The sequence below is a fragment of the Aythya ferina genome (assembly GCF_964211825.1).
Source record: "Aythya ferina genome assembly, chromosome: 3".
In the NCBI taxonomy this organism is placed as follows: domain Eukaryota; kingdom Metazoa; phylum Chordata; class Aves; order Anseriformes; family Anatidae; genus Aythya; species Aythya ferina.
The window spans coordinates 786,005-806,995 of NC_140298.1; the positions used below are offsets into that span (position 1 = coordinate 786,005).

The following is a 20,991-nucleotide window of genomic DNA, read 5'->3' on the forward strand; positions in this document are numbered from 1 at the left end:
AACCATGATTAAGTTAATGTTTCTTTATGGAAATACTTACTTTGTCACATCATAAATATTAAGCAAAATTGCTGCAAAAGGTATTAAACTGAAGGAATGGCTTGAGGGGAACACTCGCCCCCCCCCCCCCCGGTTATAATCTGCTGCTTCTTTATCTCTCCCAGGCTTCTCCACTTCCTAGCTTTCAAAAGAACAAAGAAAATGTGCCAAAGCTGCTTTGGGATTTCAAGGAAAAATAATGAGAATTCATTGCTAATTAGGGCTCCAATTAAAAAAAATATATCTTTGAAGGGACACTGTTAATGAACTTCTAAATTACAGCTGCAGACTTGCATCCCTATCAAGATCACTGAGGTTTGATTCAATTTGGATCTATGAAAGCAGCAAGCGGAGGATGCATATGTATGGGCTGCAGCCACCACTTGGCCCCCATAGCAGAGTCGAACAGCCCCTGCTGCTGTGGGCTGCCTCGCCTGCATTTTGGGCTCATTGGAGGTATGCACAGCATACCAATGATCGTGGTGTACATTGCAAAATTGCCTACAAAAGCTCGGTGCTGCTGGAGGAGTCTCCCTGCTCTGCAGCAGTGCATGGTGGCTTCCAATGGCTGCAGACAAAGTGGGATATGCTCCAGCTCCCAGACCAGGCATTCCTGCAGGGGAATAGACAGAAAAGTAATAATTTTGGGGAAAAATCATTTTCTTTTTGTTCAGTTGCAAGCTCAGGTAGGAACCAACCACAGCCAAGCTGAGCTCTGAGGCAAGGCCTTCACCCAGCATAGCAGCTGCTTGTGTGATCCTTCCTACTTTATTCTCCTTCATTCCCTTTTGCCAGGGGCACATCGCAGGGTGCCTTGTCCCAGCCCCTACTATCCCCTTTCCATCACAGGAGAGCTTTTTCTCCTGGAAGAAGAGCACTGAACATTGGAGGGCAATTAGCAGTGGGTCTGAAACACACCTGAAACCAGATCAGAGGCTTTCTGGCCACAGGTGGCAAAACATGGATAAGTTCCACGTTAATTGAGCACATTTCCCTCTAAACTAACACTGAATAGAAGCACACAGAGGTTGGTATTGGCAGGCAGCACTGAAGATGCCCCTTCCAAGCCCTGCTGCAGCCCAGGCATGGAGCAGGTTGCCCAGGACCATGCCTGGCTTCACTTTGGGTGTCTCCAAGGCTGAAGGTTCCACGGCCTCTCTGCACAACCAACACCAGCATTCAGCCACTGTAAAGAAGTTTGTTCCTGTGGTTAACTGGAAATTCCCATACTTGCCTGGGCATTTTCCTCTCTCCCAGGGTTTGAAGAAAGTCACAATGATGGAAAGAAAGGAAAGAGAAGAATATCCCAGGCTCTTGGGTATGAGCCTCTCCCAAAATGAAACACAGCTAAACCATCAAGGGATCAAAGTGAGCAAGGACATGGTGCCAAGCTCTGCCCTCACTGAGGCAGTATGCGCAGAGCGAGGGCACGAAGTACAGTGTGACCACAGAGAGCAAAGGAAATACTTCATCACTGTTCCAGTGACTCCTGGAAAATGGACTCCACAGTCAGTAAGACTGTAAAGTAGGTATGTTTATTCAGCGCTGGGCAGCAGTGGGGGGTAGTTCCACCAAAGTCGTGTGCACCTGACGCAGCAACTTGCCATGATTATATGCTGTAAAGAGTTACATATGCATGAAGTTTCACACTACACCTATACATATTCATAACCTGTACTTCATATTAAAATTAGTTCCAAGGAGTCATTTCCATAAACACCTCCCATCTGCACTTGTGCAGTGTATTCTGGTGGTGGTCTTCGGGGGTCATGGGGATGAAGATTGATGACTCTTCCTCGTCACCGCTAGTTGACCTCTTGTTTCTGTGCAGACTCAGTTGCTCCTTGGCCCTTGTCCATCCACATGACAATTTTCTTAAGATAGGCTCACACTCTTATTAGGAGACTGACCTCGGTAAAGGGGCCCAAGGCTTCTTGCTTTAATTAATTTGAGCATCCTAGTTTCATGCTGTCTATCACTCTATCTCTACTTGATAAGATTCCCCTAACTTTGTCTCTTAGTTCCCCTTTTTGTAAAAGTTAGCAAATTCTTTTCTAAACGGGTAGTGATTTATTGTAGTCTCCTAACTCTCTCTCTCACCAGAGCCCAGAATTAACTTTTATTGTTCCACCTAGCTGTGGAGATTTTGTTTCTGGTAGCGTACAACAGCTGATAGCATACATAATGGACTCATTCAGGGACATCTCTAAATAGAAACGCTTCCCACACATAGAAATACACCTGAAATTTTCAAAGATGGTATGCTCATTGGCCCATTTAAGAAGAAAATAGAGAGAAAAAGGGAGCAAAGCTTATGAAGTTCAAAGCCTTCATAGAAAATGGACAGGAAAGTACACATACATATAAAACGATGCTGATATCTCTGAAATAAGAGAAACGGTGTTTTATCTATACTATACCAAAGCCCTTTAAGATAACATGGTGCTGTGTAATAGCTGCAGCTTTAGATACTACTTCAGTTTTAAACAATTTTCTAGAGAAAAAGCACAATTCTTACCCATAATATTAGTCTAGTACTTGACAAATTATAGCATACACTTCTTAGCTATACCTAATATAGGAAAAACTGCATGCTAGCAAAAGAAGACCTCATTTTCCTCCTCTACCACACCAGATTCACCTGTTCTTTATGCTAAGGAGGGGAAGAGGCAGAGGCTTTTAAAGCATAGAGTGAGAGGCAACGACGAGCCTTAATTGTGCTGATCAGTGCCAGCTGGAGCCCTTGTGGGTCTGGCAGCTCCATTTAGGCCTGGGGCCAGGCCCCCAGCTCCTGATTTGGGCTGTGCTGTGGTAGGTCTTCTGGTGTCCTTACTCTTCCTTCTGAATGAAGGGGGGACCTGTGCTGAAGGTAGCCTCTTAATCCTTGTCCTGTAGCTATGCCTGCTGCTTTCACCCCAAACCTCACCTATAGCCTTAGGTAGGGGTGGGCCCTAGCTCTGCTTGGGGAGTGGGGGCTGGGCCCAGGGGTGGCTGCTGTGATTGCACTCTGCTCCTGCAGCCAGCCCCTGGCCTGGCAAAGTCACAAACCTTGGTGGGATGTGGGGACTGTGCTTGTACCCTAGGCTTCACATGAGCAAAACCTTCCCTGCGGTGGCTGCTGGTGGAGGAGACTGGGAGGGAGACATGCTTTGAAAGGTCCTGAAGCACCCCAGAAGAGTAGAGAAGTCCAGGGTGGCTGGAGGAGGTGGTCAAATCTTTCCAGGAGGCCTTCTGAGGAAGAGCTGTGTTAGTGCTTAAAAGTGGCTCCTGAATGCATGAATTTGTGTCCCCAGATGCTGTTCCCATCTGCAGAGCACTGGGTGAAGGCTAGCCTGTAGCTTGTGCTAACAGGTCTGAGCTCATGTTATGGGGGTGTTTTCCTTCTCTTCTGGCAGCTGGAAAGGTACAAATCCCTTTGGCACCTGCTTGGCATTAGCAGTGGTGCTACTGGCGTGTCCTTGTCTTGGTCTGGAAGCAATGCACCATGAGCTCTTTCTGGGGTATTGATAAAAAAATTACCTGTCTTGGAGTTTGCCCCTTTCTTGTGGGAATCCAAATGAAGCAGAGTGTCCTGGTGAAAGGCATCCTCAGATGGGCAATGAGATTGCCTGAGCTCCCCAGACTCCTTTGGCCTGATGCACTTGTTTCTAGGATTATCTTCTGGCAAAGTTTAGCAGTAAGAGAAAGTTATTTCCTAATTCTGGGTGCGCGGGTGCACCTGCAGGTGTGCTCTCAGCTAATAATGCTGAGAAAGGATACTAGGAGCCCTGACTTAAGAAGTCTGTATAATCCTTGTTTAAGGAGACAGTTACCTTGGCAGAGGTGGTGAAGCTACTCCCTCTGAAGGGCATTTTGACTTCCTGGATGTTGATCTGCCTTAAGTGCAAAGGTAAAACAAAGCAAACAACAACAACAAAAAAAGGCACCAAGCCAAAAATCCTTCTGCTGGGAAGTTTCTTTCAAGATGCTTAGGAACAAAATCTGGCAGGAGACTATTTTATGTACGCTGGTAAGTAGTCCTTGCAGAATGTGAGCACAATCACAGGGCTGAAGGCTGTGCCCCAGCCCCTCAGCAGCTGATGCTGGTATCTGCTGTGTGGGAGGAAGGGATTTCAGTATACCTGGTAATTAATGGGCAGAGGAAGGAGGATCTAGGTTTTCATGACAACCATAAAACAAAGTATAAATTAAACTCTGCTAGGAAATGAAATTCAAGGAGCAGAAATAGTTTCCTTGGCAAGCTGAGAATAATGCTGGCAGCACTCAGACTGGTTGCTAAGTGAGAGGGCAGAGCAAGGAAAGGATACCAGTAGCTGTGATTATTGTTGCTACCTTAACAAATGTATACATCCAAGGTAATAAAGTTATGCTTCTAAAACTGTGCAGCTCCACAGAGTATTCTTTGTATGTACCCTAAGTAAGGGAATTGAGGGTCGATAAAGTCTTGGTATGCATGTTAGAGATAATCTGTCCATGGTCAAAATCTGTTTATTTCTGTTGGTCACCAGGACAGTTTTTCCCCCTATAAAGATGCAGGGATTTTTCTTTGCATGGTTTAAATGGTTGGTTGCATGTCTTTTGGTAATAGCAGCATATGGTTGGAAAGGGAAAACTTGTAAAGAACAGCTAATTGCTGGGTTCTCAGATGGTGTAAGTCAGAACTTCTATTAATCTGTCCCCTTACATCAAGGATGTGGGACCTGGTCCAGTTTCCCCGGACATGGAGGCAGAGCTTTGCTCTGGCCCAGGAGGGCACAGGCTCAAGCCTGTGTGAAGTGCCTGCTGGAGGAAACTGAGCAAAGAAATGGGAATGCCTGTATTTTGGTTCCAGTCCTAAATCTTTGGCTTGATGACATTTGTCTTGATGAAATGTTAAAGTCTGTGGCTAAAAAAGTACCACATAAGTGAGTAGTTACAGAAAATGCTTTTGCCACAAATACAAACTGCCAGTCACATTAGGTTTTCTGTGCATCTTCTTGGACTAATGTGAATGTCATGTCATCGTAAGAAGCCAAGACATAACAGAAATACTTTTGCAGTTAAAGTTGCTGACTAAATTAAGCAGGCTGCTATTTTGGGGGCAGATAGTCCTTTTGATAGGCATGACAGGGCAGAGATCCTTTAATAGCTCTCTCTTTAATAGCTCTCCTTACTAAAGCATGTTGAAGGTGTAGGTCCCACTGAGCTGGGTGACCCTTGCTTTGCAATCTGGGAGTAAAAATAAGTTATCTCATATTTATCTCATCCGTGTAGAAGCTTGTCTATCCCAAGGTGAAGTGCAATCCCTTGAGAATACAGTTCTGCATATGTTATTTCTCATATGCAGTTCCTGTGTTACCAGACTCCAGCACAAACCCTCTCTTCCTGCTTGCTCCTCATCCTCTTAGTGGATTTCCATTTTTCCCGTTGAAGCTTGCTCTTTCATAAGCTTTCAAGCTATTCTGGAGAAATTTGCCCAAAAGGATAGATCATTCTTAAACATACCTCTCTACTTAAGAGGATCTTTGCATAAATACAACACAGGAATTGCCATCAGTTCATGACTTTCACTTGCATCATGAACCAGGAATATTATTTCAGCCAAATGGTTACATCTTTGCTGTTTATGTTCTAGGATGAGCTGCAAAGATGGAATGGCAAACAGATGCAGCAGTCTGCACGTGGAGCCCATCTGATTTTTGGGGGACTATTGCATTTAATCCCAGGATTAAACTGTCTGAAGGTTGGTGTTACAATGCCAGTAAGTATTGCCATGGCAGAAAGATGATTTAAGGGCCTCTGGATGATAAATTTGTGGCTGAGGAACAGAATGAATGAGTGCCTCTGGGCTGGGTGCATTTCAGAGCACTGGTGATATTGATGAGGGTGTGGGAGCTCACACGGTATGGCTCTGTGTGTTAATTAACCTCCTGCTGCTGTGGGTTTGCTCAGCTCATGTGGTGCTATAGCTCTGAGATGCTGTGCCCCCTGGCTTCTGACTAAGCAAAAAGCTTGCTGGTATATTTCAGGGCTGTTGTAGAATCTGATGACCACAAATCTACTAAGGTATCTTAATTGCTCTGGAGGAACCAGATTCCCAATGTCATACCACAGGACAGATGTAGGCTGTGTTGCAGTTAATAGAGGTAAACATCCAGCACAGAGTTCTTAGGTTTCTTGTAAAATTAAGCCAAGCAAAAACTGCTATTTAAGTACATGAAAATTCCCACTCTACCTCTAGTTTCAAGCCCTTAAAATGGCTCCATCACATGGCATTAGGACATTGTGCTGATTGCAGCGATTTCTTGAAATCTGGGAACTGGGTGCCAGAAAATCTCTAGGAATGAGTTGGGAGTGTTCAGGTTTCATCCATCAGCAGCAATGGGTTCCATGAAATCTGACCTTACTTCCTGCAGCCTGACGTTGCCCAGGTACAGGGCAAATTGAAGTGTGCCTGTTACATTTATGCATACTTGCAGAGCTTGGCAGGAGCCCTAGTATTCAGGCTGCTCCTCAACACTGAGCCATTTTATTTATTTATTTATGTGTTTGTTTTACTGTGGGCCCTCACTGCAGCATCAAATATATATATATATTATATATATAAATACTATATGGGGAAATTTGGGAAAAAAAAAATACTGAGTTTTGTTAGAGTTTGGTCAGGTGCTGTTCTTATATCTGATGTGTGCACTGTCCTGAGGCCTCACTTCAGCACGTGGTTAAGTGTTGTCTGTCACTGTTGAACTTCAACATGCAACCAAGTACAAACACAAGTACTTTGTGTTTGTGCCTCACTTACAGCAGTTTGCTGGTTGTTGGACACCAGTGTACTAACACTTAGATGTGTCTCTTTAAAACAAAATAACCTCTCTGAAAATGGACAAAGACAGACTAGTTTGCTTATGTAGTATCAACAGGAGCATCTTGCCAAAAGGGAAAAAAAAAAATTGATCTGTAACTTATTCTAAGTTAAAATATAAAAACAGGTATATTCTGCTAAATTCCGGTATTATAGAGGGGAGTTGGAAATTCTGCTACTTTTAAGGAGAAACTAGGTGAAATAAAGTAGGTTCTCGTGCTATTGGGACTGCATTTTAATGGTGTTCAATGATTAACTTTGTCATGGAATGGATACACACATTAACTTCTCAGATACCAAAAAGTATTGGGCTTAACTGAAAAAGTAATTTTTCACTTTTGTTGTTTCTTTTTCAAAAGGAAAGCTTTCAATCACTTAGAGTATTTCACTTTTAAAAACTGAATATAGACCTTCAAGATTTAAGAAGCCCAGCTGAATATTTTCCTATTTTTTTTAGTGTGAGATTTTCCAGTGTAAAAAAAAAAACAAAACAAAACAAAAAAAAACATGCACTTTGTTTTAAGATATTTTTAGCTGTATATCAATGCAAGGGTCTGTCCTGGGAAGCAGAGCTCTGGGGAGGGAATGGAGTAACAGCTGTTTGATTGTTTTTTTTTTGTTGTTGTTGTTGGTTTGTTTTTTTTTTTTTTTTTTTTTTCCAGTTATAAAAACAATCCTTCAGCTTTTGCTATGGCCCTGAGTGACCTGGCTTGGGTGCTCCTTGGTCCAGTCCACCCTTCAAGCTTCTGCCTTCTGTTTCTGCCTTGGCTCTTCCATGCTGCAGGGGCAGCTTCTGCCAGCTCCTCTGCTCCCAGCAGGACCTCATCTCCCCAGGGCAGAGAAAATGGGAAATGGTTAATTCTCATGTGGAGAGCCTGCAAAATCAGATCTCTGCTCAGTCACTTGTGCAGCCGGAAAGACTTCAAATTTTGTTTGTAGCGTAAAAGACTCTTAACTGCCTGCTTTAGTCCGTACCACTGCAGTACACTGTAATTTGAATTACTGTTTGGTTTTCTGTGCTACAGTTGCTGGCGGCTCCATACAGAATCCTGGTTTTAATGTTCATTTGAATATTTAATTACTCTATAATAGCACAATAATTACTGTGTAGCTACAGAGGAATTGCATGGCTGTTTGTACTCTGTAAACTAGTGTTGACCTCATCTACAAACAAATAATTATGCAGCAAACATACCTGTTTAACTTAAACAGTTATTAGCAGAGAACCAGGAGAAATGTAGAAAGTGCTGTTGATTCTTTCATAATGTCATATACGGAATTCTTTAGTTCCTTGATTTCTTTTACTGACAGAATGTTAGATGATACAAACCAGCACCAGGAAAAATATTTCTATAGCGTTTAATGATGATAGAGCTGCCTCTGATGGCACCATATAAATACGCGGTGCTTCCTAGCCCTTTATTTCTGCAGCTGGCTATTAAGCAAATGGAAATATTTCCAAACAACTTCGTGTGCTTTGGCTGTGTCTCTGCAGTTGGGGGCCTGTTCTAGGAATTTGGAGGAAAACCACAAGGTGGCAATGTGCACAAGGAAATAAAGCCACTCAGATCTGCCTGGAAGCCACAGCACTCAAAGATGGAATTACTCAGCCTCGAGATCTAACAGAGCTCCTGCGTTACAGGAGCTGGGGTAGGATTTCAAGTATCTTTTCCACTTTAGAAGGATTTTAACTAAGAGTATATGTAATGGAAAATATCTCTGTAGTGACTGCTTTGTTTCATGCTGGTGGATATCTGCAGTGAATGTTTCTTTCCTTTAGGTTCAGATGCTCCCCAGTGAGTACTGGGGAACATGTTTTCTTGTCACCAGTCCCCTGCCTGGTGATCTGTCCTGGTGCACCTGTCCATGCTCCAGGCATGGGGATGCTGAGCACCTTCTTGACCCACTGACACCTTTCCCATCCCTCCCTTGCTCTGGGTTATCCTGGGCTGCAGGAGCGGCCTGTGCCTGCCTCTGACTTGTGCACACATCGAGTGGGTTGCTGAGAAGGGATGGGCATAACAGTGCTTGGGCTGCTTTGAGGAAACCTGGCTTCCCTGATAGTGCCCCTCTGAGGTGAGGGGTCAGACCTCTGTCTTGATGCCAGACTGAGAAACAGCAAAACCTACCCTGTTTTGGCTTGTTGGAAGATGTATATGAACTGCAGAGAATTCTGAGATCAAAGCTCAGTGATCACCTTCCTCATAGGAATGGCTTTTCTTAAGGAAATATGATGCACAGTGTCCCTGGTCCCTGTTGCCAGGTCCTTCAAAGCAGGCCTGTTTTATACCCATCCCTGAGGGAAGGCATGTAGTTCTCTTCCTGCTTTCTTTTTGGGAGTCAGCTCATCCCTCTGCAGCAGAGACAGCAAAATCAGCAGGATTTAACTGTTGCATACGTGCTCCTTGAGGTGCATGCTGAGGTATTAAGGTGTGTTGGTGGGATGTGATTCGGTCTAGTGCAAGGGGGGGTGTTAATCTGGCAGAACAAGTGCAGTGAGTTCCTGTTTGCTGATCGGGGGCTTCGTGCTCGCTGTCTCCCGGGCTCTGCCCGGAGGAGCCCTGTCGGGCAGCTGGCTGTACCCGCTGCCCTCCAACAGCAGGTGGCATCGCGGCTGAGTGCCTGGGAGGGAGCTCAGCTTTGGGACTTCCTGGGCATGGTTCCAGGCAATAATATCTTTTCCCACCAGTTGTGACAGATCTAAACTTCACTTCACATTAGAAGCTTAAAAAGGAACTGTTTAAAAAAAAAATAATAATAATCCCTTTTCTAGCTTGTTTGCAGACCAGCTATCCCCAAAATATCTGTGTAAGGCTTCCAAACAGCCAGCTGGCTGAGGAGAGCATGGGAGCATGTCATCGCTCTGAACCTGGTGAGGACCTGGGGCTTTACCAAATGGACTTCGTGTCAGAGTTGCTGCATGCAACTCTTAATTTACATTTTTGCTGTGAAAAGTCTGCCTTTTAAATCTGTCTCTTAAGACAGTGTTAGTAAAAAAAAAAAAAAAAAGCTCTGCTCAACACAGCTCCTTGGTAGGAACAGGTCAAGAGGAGACAAAGTTGCACGCTACCCAATGCATCCATGAGATTTAGCCACTTGATTTTAGACAACTGGGTTGTTTTTCTGTGGATTTACAAGGGTTCCGTTCAGCACAGAAACAGTGAAGATCATGTTCTCTTACATTCATCTGTATCCTGCAGGATAGTGAAGCAGGCTTCAACAGCCCAGATGATTTTGAAATGAATTGCGGAGCTGGGTGGGGAAGTCAGTGGCTCTTTTCTAAAGAATAGAGCCCTTAGTGTCTGTGCTGCAACACTATTCCCCTTTTGTCTATTTGTCTTTAGCTCTTTGTTATGTCAACATCTGTAGTTTTGAGTAAATAGCATAAGGAGAGAATGCATATTGTACTCCTGTTAAAGGAGCGGGGCTGGGTGGGGGCCAGATAACTGTATGAACTGTGCTGCCTCTGTGAAGCAAGGAGGTCGGGAGTAAATGCATACATAGGACTCCCAGAGACCCTAATTTTATGATGAATGATATTGCTTAGTACTTAATTGACTACATCCTTGCCTTGTGCAAACCAGTGTAGCTCTTGTGTCAGTCCTTTGGATGTGTTGGTCCACTGGAGCCAAGTACCTGATGCTTATGTAGCTTCTCTGAAATGTTCATGTCTTTTGTCAGCTCCCTCCAGAAGCTTTTAGCTATGCTGGTTCTTAATTATTAAAAATATTTTATTTGTATAATTGTGCAAATATTAGAGCACATTTTATCAAGGACTTTAAAATCCTGCTCTACTTGTAGCTAATGCTGCCACCTCTCCATCCTCCCCCCAGCCAGTTCCAAATAAAATGAGCAGAGTTGAAGTCCCAAAGCTAAGGAATTCTGCTATTTTTATGAAAATACATTAGAGGGAGTGAGGAACATGGCTAGTGATGTCTGAATGAAAGGCTGCTGTGTGAATTTAGTTTTTGCAAGACCTCAGAGATGTGGTGTGAGAGATGAAGATGCTCACTAGCTTGGGTTTACAGAGCAGCAAAATGTCACCCTGCTCCAGGAGGGATTCAGCATGAACACGATACCTTCACCATGTGATTTGCTGTGCGTGGGGAGCAGCTCAATGGTGCTGAAATCAATCCACTAGCAGTTCCATGCACAGGAAACCAATTAATGAGTAGTTCTCATCTGTTTCAGTGCAACCTCAGAGCATGCTTTTCAAAGGAAACACAAGGTCACAAAAAATATTTGCCAAGTAAATATTATGAACTATTAACTGGGCTGCAAGAATAAACTTTAAGATGAGGTCCATCTTCCCCATTTAGTTGTTATTGCTCCCTTTGACCAGAGCCATGATATTAACAGTTGGAATGTGGCAGAAATACTGGACTTCTCAGATAAGCAACTTGCCTTACACTCTGAAGGGCCGGTCTATACCCAGTAGTGGATGTGGGCTAATCTTCCCTCTCACTGGGTGAGATGGCTCAGGGATCTCTGTGCTGGACTGCCATCTAGCTGCATGCGAAATGCATGCACTTATGAATAAGTGGTTCCTCATCATGAGAATACGGATCTGTTGAGATAAGAGATGATGCAAGCCCACTGAAATGGTGTGGAGCAAAATCAGGATCTGGGCAGAAGCAATGCGATGTAGAAATCTTTCTACTGATGGGGGCTCTGCTGAATCTTCCAATTTGATGCGTGGTGATGCTGGATGTGAGTTGGCTCGTGCTGCACAGGCTTGGTACACTGGCTGGCAGCAGCTTAAGCCCCTGGAAGCAGGGGATGAGCTCTGCCTCTTGCTTTACTTGGTTGCTTGCCTCTTCCAAGCCCTGGGCAAAACAAGCCGTCTCTTATGGATACGCTTTTGTCCCATTTGAAGTTATCTGGATGTAAGCTTGTGCTTAATACTTGAAACATTGATGTATTTTGCTGGATAGAAACAGGTCTAAGAACACTTCGATTTACACATGTGGTGTTGACTTGCAGCCTTAAATCATGTATAACAGGAAGAAATCCCAAGAGGGGCAGTTTTCTTTCATTTAGCTTCATTTGGTGCTGAGCAGACCTGACAACATTGCTGTAGTGCTAACAGCTAAGGGAATGGATGTTGGTTCTTGGGAAATGTATTTGTGTAAGTAAATATGTACATGTTTCAGTATTTGCAGAGAACTTAATTATGTTTGATAGCTAATTAGTTTTGTTGTATTTTGACACTTTTACTTTAATATGCTACAAAAGACAGTTCATGAGAGATGGGATTTCCTTCATTTTGAAAGCATACTCTACCTGTCTCTTGTTCTCCCATATTCAGAAATGCTCTTTGAAGGTCTGCTAACCATTCTTTTGGTTGCAACCAATTTTTTTCCTCCTCTGGAAGCTTGTCAGTAAATCTTGTTTCCAGTGAGCAAAAGGGGAAGACTTTTAAAAGCACAGAGGACTGTAAGGAACCCAATTTCACTGTAAGGTTGGGTGCCTAATTGCCCTTTGTGCCATTAAAAATATGTCTCCATATGTGTTTTGTGTTTTTTGTGGGCTCTTCCCTCCTCACACAGGCAAAAATCAATTGATCAATGTTTGTTACAAAGTTATGAACAAACGTCTCTGGTCTCATTGATGTCAGCCCAGTGTGTTCTCCTTGCTCACAAAATGAGTTGCAAAGTCAGCAGGAGGCTTGCAAGAACACAGAGCGCAGGTTTTGTTTGCATAGCACACAGGGCTGGCTGCTGCTTAAATAACAAATCATCCGTCTATGCTTCCACAGATTTTTTTTTATTTTTTTTTTTTTTTGCATCAGGAGTTGTTTTTTGAATAAAGGGTCATTTGCTGCCTTACTGAGGGAAAACAGTGATGTAAACATGTGGCGGTGGTGCACGTCCCAGCCTGCATGCTGTTTTCCAGCAGACCCGCAGAGGCAGGGACTGTCACAGCCTGGGTCTAAGCATGCTGCTGGTTGCCCTGGGTCATGCACCAGCAGCTGTGGGATCAGTCTTGGGATGAGGTAGTTTGGTCACAGCTCCAGCATGACATGCTGTTGAGCTCTGCACAGAACCAGCCCAAAAGCAAACCGTGTGTCTGGGAGTGTTGTCCAAATGCTACCTGAACTCCAGCAGCTGCCTGCTGCCCTGGGGAGCCTGTCCCAGTGCCCAACCATCTCTGGTGCAGAACCTTCCCTTATCCCCCAGCTTGACCCTCCCCTGTCCCAGCTCCATGCCATTCCCTCAGGTCCTGTTGCTCTCCCCAGAGCAGAGCTCAGTGCCTGCCCCTCCACTCCCCTCGTGAGGGAGCTGCAGGCCACCATGAGGCCTCCCCTCAGCCTGCTCTGGGCTGAACAAACGCAGAGACATCAGCTGCTCCTCATACATCTTGCACACTGGACCCTTGGCCATCTGTGTAGCCCTCCTTTGGATGCTGCCTAATAGTTTCTTATATTGTGGTGTCCCAACCTGCACACAGTACTCAACCTGTGTATAGACCAGGGCTCGTCCTGGCCAGATGCTCCAGCTGAGGCCTCATACCAAAGACTGCTGAAGTAGATTCTGGTCTCTGCAGCAGCCTGTTGCTCATCCAGTAATACTGCTGCTTGGTGCAACACCTCTTATCAACGCTGCTTTATTTAAAGTTGTAGCAATATGTTGTGTGTTTTTTTGTTCTTGTTGGTTTTTTTTTTTTTGTTTGGTTGTTTTTTTTTTGTTTTTTTTTTTTAAGTTCTTTCCTGCTGTTCCAGGTGCTCTCACCTCCCTGCCTGTTTTGAAGCAAAATACGCTTGGAGGATGAGAAGATGGCTTGCAGGCTGTTCTTCATCTTGCATTTGCTTACAGTTCATTTGCGATGAGCCCCTTATCTACTGTACTCTTACAGCTTCTAGCTTTTTTTCTGCCAAATTTTGATCATTAAGTCTTGTAGTATTGACTGCCTTGGATTTTGCTTCACTTATGTTCAACATTTAAAGGTTATTTCTAATATGTGTAAAAAAAAATAAAAATACACTGTATACAAATGACAAGGAACTGTGATTATCACTTCTTCCCACCTTTTCTTCTAACATTTCTCTAGTTTCTGCTCTAACAGCAGGAACCAAAAATGTGCAAAATAAAAAGATATATTTCTAATTTATAGGAGTTCTTAAAAGGCTCCTTTAGGTTCAGATTAAACCCTGCCACAGGTTCAAGGGAAAATTTAAGAAAATCAATTTTCCCTGGCTGAAAGAGCAAAACCACTGCAGTTTATATAATGTTCTTTGTTACTTGAATCAATACCTCTGTTCCCATGAATGGCTCAATAATCACTTTCTTACATAATGTTGGTACACAGACTTATCTCCTTCAGACTTTGTTGTTGAGCCTGCAGTAAAATATTTTTGATCATTAACAGTTTCTTGCTCTTATCCTTGTTTAATTTTTTCCTGTATCAGAATCTTGCTCAGAGCTTGAAATGTGACAATTATTCCCTGCTGTGGCACTGGCATGAAATATAAAACTATTTTTCAAATTAGTTTTCAAATTAGGCTTTCCAAGAAATCATAAGAAAGGTCATGCATAACCGTAGCTAAATGCAACTTTATTAGTTGCTTTGGCTGTGAATATTTTCAAATTGTCTGTTAATCACTAATGGTGGCAGGAGACATACCTATCGTGTACATAATTGTTTCAGAAGAAACAGCTTGGATAACAATGCACTTGAGGAAGAGCTGGTTGCTCCTGCTGCCCATCCTGTCCCAAGGCAGGGTGGGTTCCCCTTTTCCTTGTTGTTTTGCTGCAGCACTGTGACGAGCCCCAGTCCCCACTGCAGGAGTGAGGGGGATGTTGGAGCAGGGGCTACTGCTTTGCCGTGACATGGCCATGTAGCTGTCTGTGTGTTAGTGATGGCAGGACACCTCTAATACGAGGCTTTCTATTGTCTTTAATGTATCTACTGTTTCCTAATTGTAGCATTGCAAATGTCCTTGCAAGGATATGATCTCTTCAGGAAAGAGGTAGGACATGCCTTGGAAAGGGTGACTAAAAACAAAAGGATTTTTCTGTTTTGTTTCAGTAACTCATGCTTATTACAGCTTTGTATTTTAAGCATCACCTTTTCCACTTACAAACAGTTGCATTATTAAAAAGATATTTTCGTCTGATAGTAACCTTGGCAGTAGTTGTCAAGGCTAATAGTCTGACATTTCAGATCACCCACAACTAATCATCTGAGCATGGCAACACATTTGAGAAAGCCATTACGGATGCATGGCCACAGTGCGGGGTGTTGCAGCAGTGCTGACGGCCGCCCTGCAAAGTGCCTGATTTTCCTCTGCTGCGTGGGCACGTGGCAGAAAAGCATTTTCGAGGGGCTTGGGAGCAATCCAGGCACAAGTGGTAGGGCATGTATTTGTGGAAAGCTCACCACAGCACTGGTGAGCAGAGCTGCCTCTTCCAGCCCCTGGGAGAGGCTTTCTCCATCTCCTCAGTGGCTCTCATAGGGGGACCTGCCATGGGGGCTCCTGAGCACCATCCTGAGTGACCTGTGGCAGAGATCTCTGCAGCTGTCAGCCTTTTGGAAGCTCAGGGAAGCCCAAAGAGGCCATCAGTTGTACCCAACCTCCAATATGTGGGCCTGGAAGCCCAAAAGAAGAGAAAACAGGAAGAAATCGCTTTGCCTTGCTTCTTTGGTGCTGGGAAGGCAGAAGGTGCTCAGGATGTTAAAGTGCTGGGGCATGCTCAGCCCTGAGGAGACGGCATTTTGCTCGAGTGTGGGCCAGGCTTGCAGTCAGGCTGAGGGGGGACAAGCTCGGTGCACTTTGGAAGCCACCTGAGCAGCCTCTGGTCCTGGGCTGAGGCCCAGCCTCTGTCAGAGCAGGCAGCGGCCTCAGGCACTTCTCTGTTCAGTGACACGTGGCCTGACTCCTCAAGAACCAGTGGGGATGAATGTGAAAGCCCACTGTGCATAGTGAAGAAAAAGCTGTCAGAAATCCAAGATTTAGGCAAGAACTTGTCGTGGAGACTGGGTCTTAGCACTAGTACTTGGCTTGTCCCCATCTAGGTCTCCAGCTTTGTCTGGGATGGGGGTGATGGCAAGTTGTTTTTGTGCAAAATTCTCTGAGATGTACAAGAAGCTGATTTAAGTGGAAATGTGAAGTGGGCTATAGTGTGGAGTCCATGTTGTGTGTTGGTTCCTCCAGTGCACACTTAAAGATAATGTGTTCTCATGGACACAGTTCAGTGTATAAAAAAACAAATTTTCACTTGGTTACAGCACCTTGGAGTAAATGATGAATGCTAGGACTCTTTTCCTCTTCAGAAACAGTGAAAAGCAGTTTAATATGGCTGACACTTCTGTAACTGAACATCGATGCCAGGCAAAGACCCTTAAAGAAAAGCTGTTTGCAAGCAAACCTTGTGTCACATTTTGCTCGTGTTCTTATTGTTAAGAATGTTTCAGTGGGATCTTTATTTTAGCTTGGGTTTTGTGAAGCTCGGATGTAATGCTCCTTATGTCCCTGGGCGCGTTGTCCAAATAGCTGAAGCTTGTAAGAAAATGCTGAGTTTCTTGCCTCCCATGATGCTGGCTCCTGATGCCAGTTGGGGTGTTTCAGCCTACTGGGGCTAATTAGACATCGGTGTCTGAGCACGAACCCAGGGTCTCTTCAGACAAGCGCTTTAACTCCCAGTCCTGTCCATTCTCAGCTGTGCTCTCAGTGCAATCCAGCTCACTTTGCTCACTGGCAATTAAACTCTCTCTGCGTACAGGTTAGTTTAATGTTAGACTTAACCTAGCAGATATAAAAAGTTTTATTCATATACCTTCCATGATTTAAAAAGTAAAAAAATCAGCAGGTCTGTTTTGCATCATGTTGGCCATGAGAGGTTAAAAACAGTTGATTGACTTGGATGTGGAGGGCACTGTACAACAATATGCATCCTATTTGCCTGACTGTAGGCTGCAAAGAAACCAGTGATCCAAAGCTGTTTTGGTTTTGCCCTCTGAAAGACATGCTCACTCCAGAGCAGACTGACATCTGGGTTTTCTCAGAAAGGCTTGTCATCTCAAATATTGGTTGAGATGTGGTTCCCAAGACCAAACAGGGGCTTAAAAGAAGAAAATGCCTTAGCTGTCCCCATATCCTTCTGGGCTGTTAGAGGTAGAAAGCCAGCCCTGCTTAGATGTCAAAAGAAGACTTGCTCTGTGGTAAGTGAAGTGATTTAAATATAAATATAAGTGTTTAAATATTGTGTAATCTGAATTATTGGAGCCAGTTCATAGGGCTTTGTTTCCCTTTGCTCTTCAGTGTATCACTGATTTGCTTGCTTTGAGATTGCATTTCACTGCATTTCTATCCCTCTGTCTGCCTGTATCAGTAATCAGCTCTGGGCCTGCAAGAATCTGGACCAACGTATGCACATAGTTGTGTACTGCTTGTTGTTACTTTTTCCTCAGATACTTATAGAAACACAGTTCTGTTGTGTCAATATAAAGGTTTCTGCAGGTCGGCCAAAGGACACTGTATCTGAGGGAATGCAACTAGCAGGTCTGTGTGACACCATTAGCTCCATGATTACCTGTCTTTCTAAGAGAATCCTGTGTTTTGCAAATAGGAACGAAGCATGCTGTATGGAATAGGGTGGGAGGGAGGGGAAGGAGGTAAAAAGGGTAGTATTTGAGAAATGGTGTGTTAGGGCATAACCTGAAATGACATGTACCAGCAGGAAGTGAGAGGAATACTAAGTTACACTTTTCACACAGAAATTGTGTTTTTCCAACTTGAACTAGCGAAGTTTGCATAAACCCAGAGACACAAACACATCCCCTGCCCCTCTTGTGTGGTGACTGGTGTTTGGGTCTGCTCTCTGGACACATCCAGTTTGCTTCCAGCCCCACTGCTGCTCCCTGCTCCCATACCAGGCATCTTTTACTAATGGAAACACAGATTTCTTTTCTATCCTTTGACAACTGCTTGGGCTGGGGGGGAAGGGAGGGAAGAATAAGGAGAAAATATGAACTAAACATCTTTGTGTTTTCTGGGATTTTTCCTCATTGGCTTAATTGCAATAACATTTATAACACATAATATAGTGCACCAAGGTTGTAATTTTCCTATCATCTAAATTGCAGGCTGAAAAGTGTGTTAGGAAAAAACTGTAGAAAATGAATTGCTGCTTTCAAAATGACTACTGTTAACTGACAATGTGACCGGCAAATGATTGCCAAAGACAGGATGTTTTTGTGTATGTTAGTGAACTGTAGCATGGTGTTTCTAAATGTGTCTCAGCACATGCTGAATAATACATCTTTAACTAAAAGAAATCATCTCCTTCAAACATGTGCCTGTACTTCTTACAGGTGCTTATAAATAATAACAAAAAAGAAAAGGGGACAGGTTCAATATGCCTAATTCTGTATCTGTGTATTACTGAAGGAGATATAATTAAAGGGATTTTTGAATTTGAATTTAATTTCTACTATTGCTTGTGAATGTTTGATGTCCCTGTGAGACCCATCAACTTCACGTGTTTCTAACCAGCTGTGCTTTCCCAGGGCTCATGTTGTGCATTGCTCCTGCAGCATGGAAGTGTTTGGAGCTGTGCAAGACACAGAAAAGCCCAGTCTTCCCAGGGGATGTATGCAAAGAGGAATGTATATTGTAGTCAGTGTGAGGGGTTCAAGTAAGGGGACAGCAGCTGCCTAGCCTGCTGGGTTTTTCCCTAAAACCTATTTTCCAATAGGTCCTTTGGAAATTTTTTAGGTCCTTTGTGAGATCCCAGTGCTTCAGCTCTGAGCTCTGATATGTTTGCCTCAGCACAAGAAGGACCAGGAATGTTGCCTAAACTTTTTTTTTTTTTTTCAATTTTCTTCTACTTAGCTTATTTATGTTCAACTATATATGGAAGTCAAAATAATAACAACTCAAATTGCTTTAAAACAAATTAAGAAGTCTCAAAATTTACCCATGGTCTATGTTTATACAAAAATGTTTCTATGGATTTAAGATTCTGGGTGGGGTTGGGAGGTTTGAGTTTTCACTTGTACCCACTCATAGAGGCTTTTTGTTTATTCCATTACTAAAACTACAAATGCTGTAAAGCTGGCTTTAATAAAGACAATTTCAGAGAGCAGCCCATGGCTGTGCTGATTTTCAAGTTAATCTGCTCTGGTCCTGGAGGATTTGTCTGGATCCCGTTTGGTTGTTGCTCCTGTCCCTTCCCTAATGGTTTTGTTTTTGCACCTAGACCCTGCAATGCCTTGGTGTTTTGGTTCAGCCAATCCATATCTAATGTTAATAGGAGGGGAGCTTCACTGCTGAATGAATGGAAGCACTGTATGAACAGGGAGAACAAAAGCAGACTGTTTCGTTCCTGTACGCTCCGATTTGCTTTCAGGCTTTTCTGGTTCAGTCAACTGCAATGCGTTGTTGGACACTTTAACGTGCATTAAAGTGCCTGGCACATCAAACACCCTGAAAGTCCTGAGGAATAATTTGAGATGTTGCAGCATGCATATTCACAGTGCCTTGCATTCTGGCTTCGCAGAAAGCATCGAGATACATTATTTCTCATGGTAATGCAGGATGCACGAGTTCATAATGAGCAGTAAATGACCAGTTAATTTAATACAATGGATGGTTTTGATATATCAGAAATATTTTAATTAATTTTTCAAAAAACACCAGCGTGGTCATGTTCAAAATGAATGCAAGCAGCCTGTGGAACTGCCAATTTAATTAGTGGGTACTGCAAGGGTACAAAACCTTGGGGGGGGGAAGCAATTCTGGTATTTGAGGGTGGTTGTGGTGGTTTTTTTTTTGTGTGTGTGGTTTTTTTTTTGTTTGTTTGTTTGCATAGTGAGGGTGTGTGTGTGTTTTATTTTTTTCTTTTCGCATAGTATTCCACAGCACCATCAAGGTTAATTTTTTTCTAAAGATATCAAAAGGTTATTTTACTAAAATGCATATGGTGGCCCCCTTGCTCATGCTCTGTTTGTTCTCTGAATTACAGTTTAGCAAATATTTCTTACAGCACGTTTTAAACCCCTTTTACCAGACACAGGATAAAGGAATTAAATGTGGTGAGAATAAAGCCTTCTGCCTATTTATGCTGCCACAAGAAACAGTCCAAAAAGGCTTTTGGTTATTTAAGTCTTAATTTTTTTCTTGCACGACTCCTTGCTGGAAGAAAATATTAGTGCATTGCCATCTCTGAGGCCTCAAAGTACTGAAGCACCAGGTGAAGAAAGCAATTTCATGGTTCACACCACCATTAATGTCTTGTCGTAATCTTCGGAGAGCAAGTCCCTTCTGTTTAAGTTTGGGATAATGAAGGGTTTAACTTTTCAGTTCTGTCAAATTAGTCGACAGAGTGAAAATGGGGGCCTGCTTCACTTTTGGCAGTGTGGAGATTGCCTGTGCGGACACATAAGTGAGCATTACAGGTGATTCTTTCTCCACATGGAGGTAGAGAGGTTCCATTTATTGCCATCAAATGCATTAAGCTGGAAGTCAAAGCCCTTAGCTTTTTGCTTGCTGCTAGTCTGGACCAGAAGACAATCAAACCATAAGGGTCATTTTCTGCATGAGCTAACCTTTTCCTCTCTTATGGTTTGAAGCCTTTGTTGACAATGAGATGCTCAGTGGGAACATTAAATTAACACTTCATATTCGTGGCTGTAAATTTACTGGCAAGCTGAGGAAAAGTCAGGGAAAACAAACACTCCATCATTTCTGCTTCATTTAGCTGCTGAATGGGGACACTCTCACCTGCAGAGAAAAGAGGTCAGGGCAAACAAGGATAATTTTAATCTGACTCTCAGCCTAGTCTTTAGTAGCGGTGGATTGTGTTGCTTTCTGTGCAGAAAGTAAAGGTGAGAGCGAGGTGAGAGCAAGAAAATGGATAAGTACTGTGTGAAATGCTTGAGAGACCTTGTCGCGGGCAGGAAGGGATGGATTGTTGTACTGGTTACTACGGAAACTAGCGGGCTAAATACTATTAATTTTGCAAACTACAGAATCAGTTTGCTCTCAGATAATAGTTGCAGCAAGGTTTCCTTGCGTAAGCCAGAAGATAGCGATGAATTTCATGGCTGAAGGTTTAAAAACCGAGCTGCTTTCTTTCACAACAAGATAACAATGCTCAATGGTGACTTCA

The 20,991-nt window shown here is 43.4% G+C and overlaps 1 long non-coding RNA gene across 9 annotated transcripts; it reads left to right on the forward strand.

Moving 5' to 3' along the window:
* Nucleotides 1-1,440: 1,440 nt before the first annotated feature.
* Nucleotides 1,441-12,388, forward strand: LOC311434030. Of its 9 annotated transcripts, XR_014691227.1 has the most exons (5): nt 2,833-2,977; nt 3,123-3,715; nt 3,841-4,048; nt 5,654-5,779; nt 7,543-12,388. It is a non-coding gene; the product is annotated as an uncharacterized lncRNA (long non-coding RNA). The 9 variants fall into 9 exon arrangements; XR_014691228.1 differs by lacking the exon at nt 3,841-4,048 and having other exon boundaries at nt 3,123-3,289; XR_014691229.1 differs by lacking the exon at nt 3,841-4,048 and having other exon boundaries at nt 3,123-3,285.
* The last annotated feature ends 8,603 nt before the right edge of the window (nt 12,389-20,991 follow it).